This window comes from Bidens hawaiensis, unplaced genomic scaffold (assembly GCF_021521415.1).
Source record: "Bidens hawaiensis isolate Kalapana, Puna unplaced genomic scaffold, B.hawaiensis_p1.1 tig00069018_1, whole genome shotgun sequence".
NCBI lineage: Eukaryota > Viridiplantae > Streptophyta > Magnoliopsida > Asterales > Asteraceae > Bidens > Bidens hawaiensis.
Window position 1 is genome coordinate 11,968 of NW_027502179.1, and position 6,550 is coordinate 18,517.

The 6,550-nt window shown below is 33.7% G+C and overlaps 1 long non-coding RNA gene across 2 annotated transcripts; it reads right to left on the reverse strand.

The window, feature by feature from the left end:
• Positions 1 to 1,787: 1,787 nt before the first annotated feature.
• Positions 1,788 to 2,441, reverse strand: LOC143605317 (uncharacterized). 2 transcript variants are annotated; one of them, XR_013148501.1, is made up of 3 exons: positions 2,212 to 2,441; positions 2,070 to 2,134; positions 1,788 to 1,954 (listed from the first exon to the last, which is right to left on the reverse strand). It is a non-coding gene; the product is annotated as an uncharacterized LOC143605317 (long non-coding RNA). The 2 variants fall into 2 exon arrangements; XR_013148502.1 differs by having other exon boundaries at positions 1,879 to 1,954; positions 2,022 to 2,134.
• Positions 2,442 to 6,550: the final 4,109 nt, after the last annotated feature.

Genomic DNA, 6,550 nt, shown 5'->3' on the forward strand with positions numbered 1-6,550 from the left:
AGTGTAAGTTATGTTTGGGGAAACCTAAAACAATTACAAGTTGTAAATAACTTGTTCACAGTTAAATTCCCATACACTATAATTCATTTAACCAAAAACAAGTTTGGTTGTTTGATAAAAGCCATGCAACCACAATGCAATCTTAACTCATAATGTGCACCTTAATGACTTAAGAAAGACATGCTAAAAAGTGTCAAAACAATGGTTGATGAGTTCACATGTTTGTATCTAAAAACATGTTATCAAAATGTGCAGATAAAGTAAACAAAGTTTTATTACTAGTTAATTACTCTAGATATCATGATACAATAGTGTGGGGTCCATCGCGACCGAAGCTGACATGTGTTTGTTTGTGCCTACCGCCAAGCCTTACTGTAACTTGGCAATATGTTTAGTCCAGTGATACACTCGTCCGACCTCCAGTCAAGTTTTAGTGTAGGTGGCGTTTGTCAAACCTAATAGAACTACTTAATATTGCCTCGCCAGTTAACCTTAGTTAATGGTCCGATGCGTGTGAGGACTTTCAGTTGGTAATTTCACTACGTATCCAAGAGATAAAACAATCTTACAATATCTAAAATGTTTGTGCATGCTTTCTCCCCAAAAAAGGAGTACGTAAAAGAGAGGGGTCATGATCTGTGCTATAAATAAAGTCAACCGATAAAGCAAAGGTCCCATACAAGTAGGGTTGTTCACGAGTCGAGCCCGAGTTAAGCCAGGGTGGTTTCGAGCTCGGGCTCGAAATTAAACGGGGAAACTTAACTAAGGCTCTAGCTCGATTTTAAAGTTAAACTAAATTAAGATCGAGCCAACGAGTCAATCCATGATCGAGACGAGCCTAGGTTGATTTTGGCTCGGTTACAAAAATGAGCCAACTTAGCTTATGATGTTTCAATTCAAGTTTTTTTAGCTAGTTTTATTGAGCTTTTTAAACAACCCTACATACAAGTATCCTAAAGTATACAAGTACATAAGTAAATGCATAGTGCTTCCTAGATACCCTAGTATCCAAACAATCCCATTGCTTATTTATGTTTGACCAAAGTTTGAGTTTTGGTGACTTTGACAATGGTATTGTAAACACCCTTGGCAAACACAACATCGTCCCACTCTTAGGTAAATCCCACATCGGCCGTGGACAAGAGAGATCCTTGGTTCGTAAGTAAATGTCCTGCCTCTTCAATCACTAACGCGTTTTGGGCTTAGTTGGCTGTGGAGCACATGAAAACTCCACGGTTAAACATGCTTAGGTGGAAGTAGTACTAGGATGGGTGACCACCTAGGAAGTCTCTACCTGCGCAACCAAAAACAAAGTCGTGAGTTCCCGGATGGGCAACCCATCGGGGACAAAACGGACAATATTGGTGGTACGAGAGGCCGAGATGTTACAGGTGGTATCAAAGTCAATCTTGTGTCATTCGGGATGATGGGACACGCCTCGTTGAGGACGATGAGTCCAAAGGGGGGTCGTTTTTAACACCCTTGGCAAACACAACATCGTCCCACTCTTAGGTAAATCCCACATAGGCCGTGGATAAGAGAGATCCTTGGTTCATAAGTAAATGTCCTTCCTCTTCAATCACCAACGCGTTTTGGACTTAGTAGGCTTTGGAGCACATGAAAACTCCACGGTTAAGCGTCCTTAGGTGGAAGTAGTACTAGGATGGGTGACCACCTGGGAAGTCTCTACCTTGGCAACCAAAAACAAAGCTGTGAGTTCCCTGATGGGCAACCCATCGGGGACAAAGCGGACAATATTGGTGGTACGAGAGGCCGGGATGTTACAATGCGCACCTCATTTGATTATCATCTTCTTGGTCTTCGTATGATGAACATAATAGTCTGTTTCTAAAAATAGCCTTGAGATCCTTTTGACAGGCTTTGGTAAGCGTTAGGACTCTTCCCAACACATGAGTAATAGCTTTTTGATCCATGAGAAATTACAGCATCCATCCTAAGACAAACAATAATACTATGTTTATGATAACATCTTAAAGCAAACAAAGTAAAACGTTATATACTTTTGTTGACCGCAATGAAGAAATATATGCATTTTGCACTGCATATACCTTTTTTGGGGACATATAAAGCAGCCTCAAGTATAGATATAACTTGGGGGAGCCAGGGCATTGACCTAAAAAACACAGTCAATTCGTTACAGAAAAAAAACATATATAATAAGAATTGAGGTGAGCTCAAAAGTTTTACTACCAATAGTAAAGGCGATATTGGGGATGGAAGAAAGACTGCTACAATCAACTGCAGATTCTCATATCGGGTTTGGTAATCTATCACACAACTGCATTTACATAAACAAAAATGCTCAAAACCAATATGGCAATTTCGATCCATCCACTTATCTAACGGGTACAAAGGAAACATGTCAAATGAGCTCAAAGTGTATCAATAATGCATGAAACTTTCTATTAATCTTATAAAAAGGGATTATTATTGACACGGTATAGTTTTTATACATATCTGACACGCTAATTATTTATTTTCTTGGGGAAAAAAGTGCTTTATGCAACCATGACCCCGTTTGACATGTTGATAGATCAATGGTATTGATCTGTTATCCAGCTCATTTAACCCGTTCATTTTTGAACCTTGGCATTTGTGTTCAGTTAGCTTTTCTTTTTGTTATCACACTTTAGCTCAAAGTTGTATATGAGTAACATCGTTCTCTTTAGCTCAAATTTTGAGTAACATTATTCTATTTACAGTCATGCTCGATGGGATTTGCAACCGGTTGGAGTATGTTTTTTAAAACCTACATGGTAACATTATAATCTAACATATTGTGAATAATATGATTTAAGGAATTTGTATGCATTAATAGTATTCGGACAAAGCACAATAAACATGCATTTGAGATAAAAATTTTCTATATGCCGAACAAGCTTTTCAATATGCGGAATGCATATTAAATCAAGCAACAAAGTATGGATTAACTTAGCTCCAAAATCATATTCACTAAACAATACAATAAAGAAAGTGGCTGCCAAGTACAAATTTAAGAACATGTATCCAACAAGTAACTTAAACAAGTATTTATGTGGTTAGGCTTATGGATCTACCAAATAACTTAAATTTTCAATATAACTGAATTGCAGAAATTTAACCAATTTATGAGAAATAAAATGAACCGACTAAACAAAAGTTTAAATCAATAAATAACAGGTAAACATGAATACATTATTGTTGGCCATAAGCTAATAGTATCTTCATCTCTAGACTAAAAAAACACATGATTACCAAATAAAGCCGCAAGAGTCATATCATCATAGATTCAAAACATAAGAACTGTCTGACCGTTTAAAAATTATCCAAAAATAAATATATCAAAATGATCCACTATAACTAGCTTGAGGCCTGAACAAAATGATGTTAGTATTATAATAAATATATAGTTAATTTGCCAATAATATGCTATCATTTCAAAGCACATACTTTGAAATGAATGAAAACTATCAGTTATAGCTTGAGGCCCTAACATCCACCGTTTATACTCCTCCCATTTCGTTTTTCCCTACCATCTTTCACATCAAACCTTAAAAGAATAATACAATGAATATTGGTATTCATTCACCTCAGGCCTTCAATATAATTATAGTTATCAAGCATTTGAACCATCTAATTAAGATTTAATCATTGAAGTTGAACTAATAACTTCGGAAACACGCACCTAAATACCTTAACAACAATGACAAACGATACACAATTACTTCCCTATTTCCGCCCATCTGAGGTTATGGTGAGCGCTAGTCTTTGCAGTAATAAATCATCATCATCATCATCATCGTACTCAGTATATCCCACCAATGCCAATAGTAATTTGCAGTAATAAATATACGGTGCAAATTACATAGCAGATGTAAACAGGGACTTACAATGATTTAGAAGATACTGTGTTTGAAAATTCCAAGAACACCACCACCGTTTCCTAGGCGACCAAGAAGACCACCACTTTACGCGTTGCAATCGCTCCATATAGGAGTGCTGGAATCACTTCATCATACATCAAAACAACAGATAATTATTCAAAAAAATTTCCGATTTGTAGATTACCTTTCGATTTGTTATTCTTCAATTTAGAGTGAGGATTGTTGTTCGATTTATTGTAGCAAGTGAATTTATAGAGAGAACACCTGAAGATTGATGCTGACTCGTCTCCAGCCCTAAAATTGATGTTTGAGAAATAGCATATAACGAACATGGGTGGTTGTAGGTCATAACAGTTGCAATTAATGGAGGCCGGAAGGAAATAGATGGTCGCCTTAAACGTAAGGATTGAAGTCATCTACGGTTAACCAGTAATAAATATTCAGGCGTCTTAAGTGAGAAAATTTGGAAGATGAAGAGTCGTCTATATGCATTATAATGTAATATAATATATATATATATATATATATATATATATATATATATATATATACTAGATTTAGAAACTCGTGTATTACACGGGATAAATTAATGTAAAAATTGCAATGAATAATTTAATAATAATAAAAAAAATAATCAAATCTCTTTATATTATGTAAAAAATGTACTACAAATAAAGTCATTTTATATAATCAAATATATTTGAATTTTAAATCGAGAATTAGTTGTTCTACCATCGATATACAATGATGAAGCAATACCATTGGAAGCAACATTTAAACCAATGAAGCCTTTCGATGTGAAAGATGTAGTAGTGTCTTTCAAAAAAATGTTATATATTCCATACCTGGCCAGATAAAAAAGACATCAGATTTTCCTTTTTGAATAGCTTTCATTTGTCCTCATAAACACGATTTTGTTCAACTATCACAATAGTCTTATATTAAATATAAAAAATGAAAAATTTGTTTATGATTTTTAAGACTGAATATTTGTAAAAGAATTATTATATTTTTCTTCATTATGAAGATGTCTCAAAAAACTAAATATTAATGTACACATTAAACATAAACTCTTTTATATATACATTTCAATTTTAAAGAAAATATGTTTATGACATGTAATTATTATATTAATATTTTTTTTGTATTAGGTATGTTTAGAATATATAATTTATGACATTAATAATTAAATTAATGAAAATTGACCAATTAATATGGTATGTTGAATTTATAATCAATATTATATTTAGAATCAAGATTTTTTTTCTTTTCGTTTCCATCAATAGAAGATAAATGATTTTAGAGAGAATTTGATAATGAGAATTAACCTTAGAATGCCAGGTGCCAAAAATTATTTTTTATTAGTATAGGTAGAATATATATATATATATATATATATATATGTGTGTGTGTGTGTGTGTGTAGGGTTAGGATATTTTGAGAACTTCTATGAGTCGTGAAAACTTTAAGAACTACTTGAAAAATATTTTTTTTTTTGAAAAAAATGTGGAAGAGTTTTTATCCACTTTTATGAGTATTTTCATCAAAATAATAAATAACGCCGATAGATTTAAATAAAAAGTAACAAAAGTTATGGTTATCGCACGTTACATATGTTACGTACATTTATGTTACCCATCTGCGTCAAATTGTAAAGGCTCGTTACACAAGGACGATTTTAACATATAACTCTTAATTAAAAAACTTGTAAAAGGTATCAAACCAACACCAAAGTGATTTCTTTATAGGTGTTTAGACTAAATGAAAGTAGGAGAGACACATCGCAATGTAAAAAAAACAATTATTACAACTAGGATGTAAAAATTACATTTTCATTCGAACAAAAATTAATGTTGGTAGCAAACTCCACATTTACCGAAGTTTCAAAAATCCTCACACCAGCTCCTTTAATATATTTACCTGCATACATACTAAAAGTCATGCTGAGTGATTTCAAGTTAATCAGACAACATGCATTTCATACACTTCCTTACATATATGCATCCGAAGATACATATTATATAGTTAACCTGTTCACTTTTCTTTTGTGTATACATACATTTCCTTCTTATGTACATACATTCTATCATACTTTCATACTACATGCATAGATATTCATTAAAATGTCAGATATTAGTAGAGTTTGGTCTCTTCTATCTCAGATATTAGTAGGGTTTGGTTCCTTCTGCCTCAGATATTTGTAGGGTATGGTCCCTTCCTTTTCTATCTCAGATATTAGCAGGATCTGGTCCCTTATATTATAGATATTATTAGGGTACGGTCCCTTCTTTCCATACATACATTTCTTTATACACACACACACACACACACACCTTCATATATCATTCGTAAACATTCACATATCATACACTTATCACTTAAGGTGAGTGTATTAACTAATCACATTGGGTATGCACACATCACCGAAAACATAACAAGAAAATTGGGCTAGAAATTCACCTATGTCCTGTTCCTTTATGAGTTAACGGAAATACCCCTCTCTAGTTGTACACGACTAACTATGTAATCATTATATGTATTAATTAACTACTTCTACTATATCATACGTCTAGGTTAGTGAATCCCTTAGCTAACAGGGGTACAAGGACAGCGCCCCTGGCAACGAGGTTCAATGGGCGGCAACCCTAGCAGGGTCCAAGGGGTAT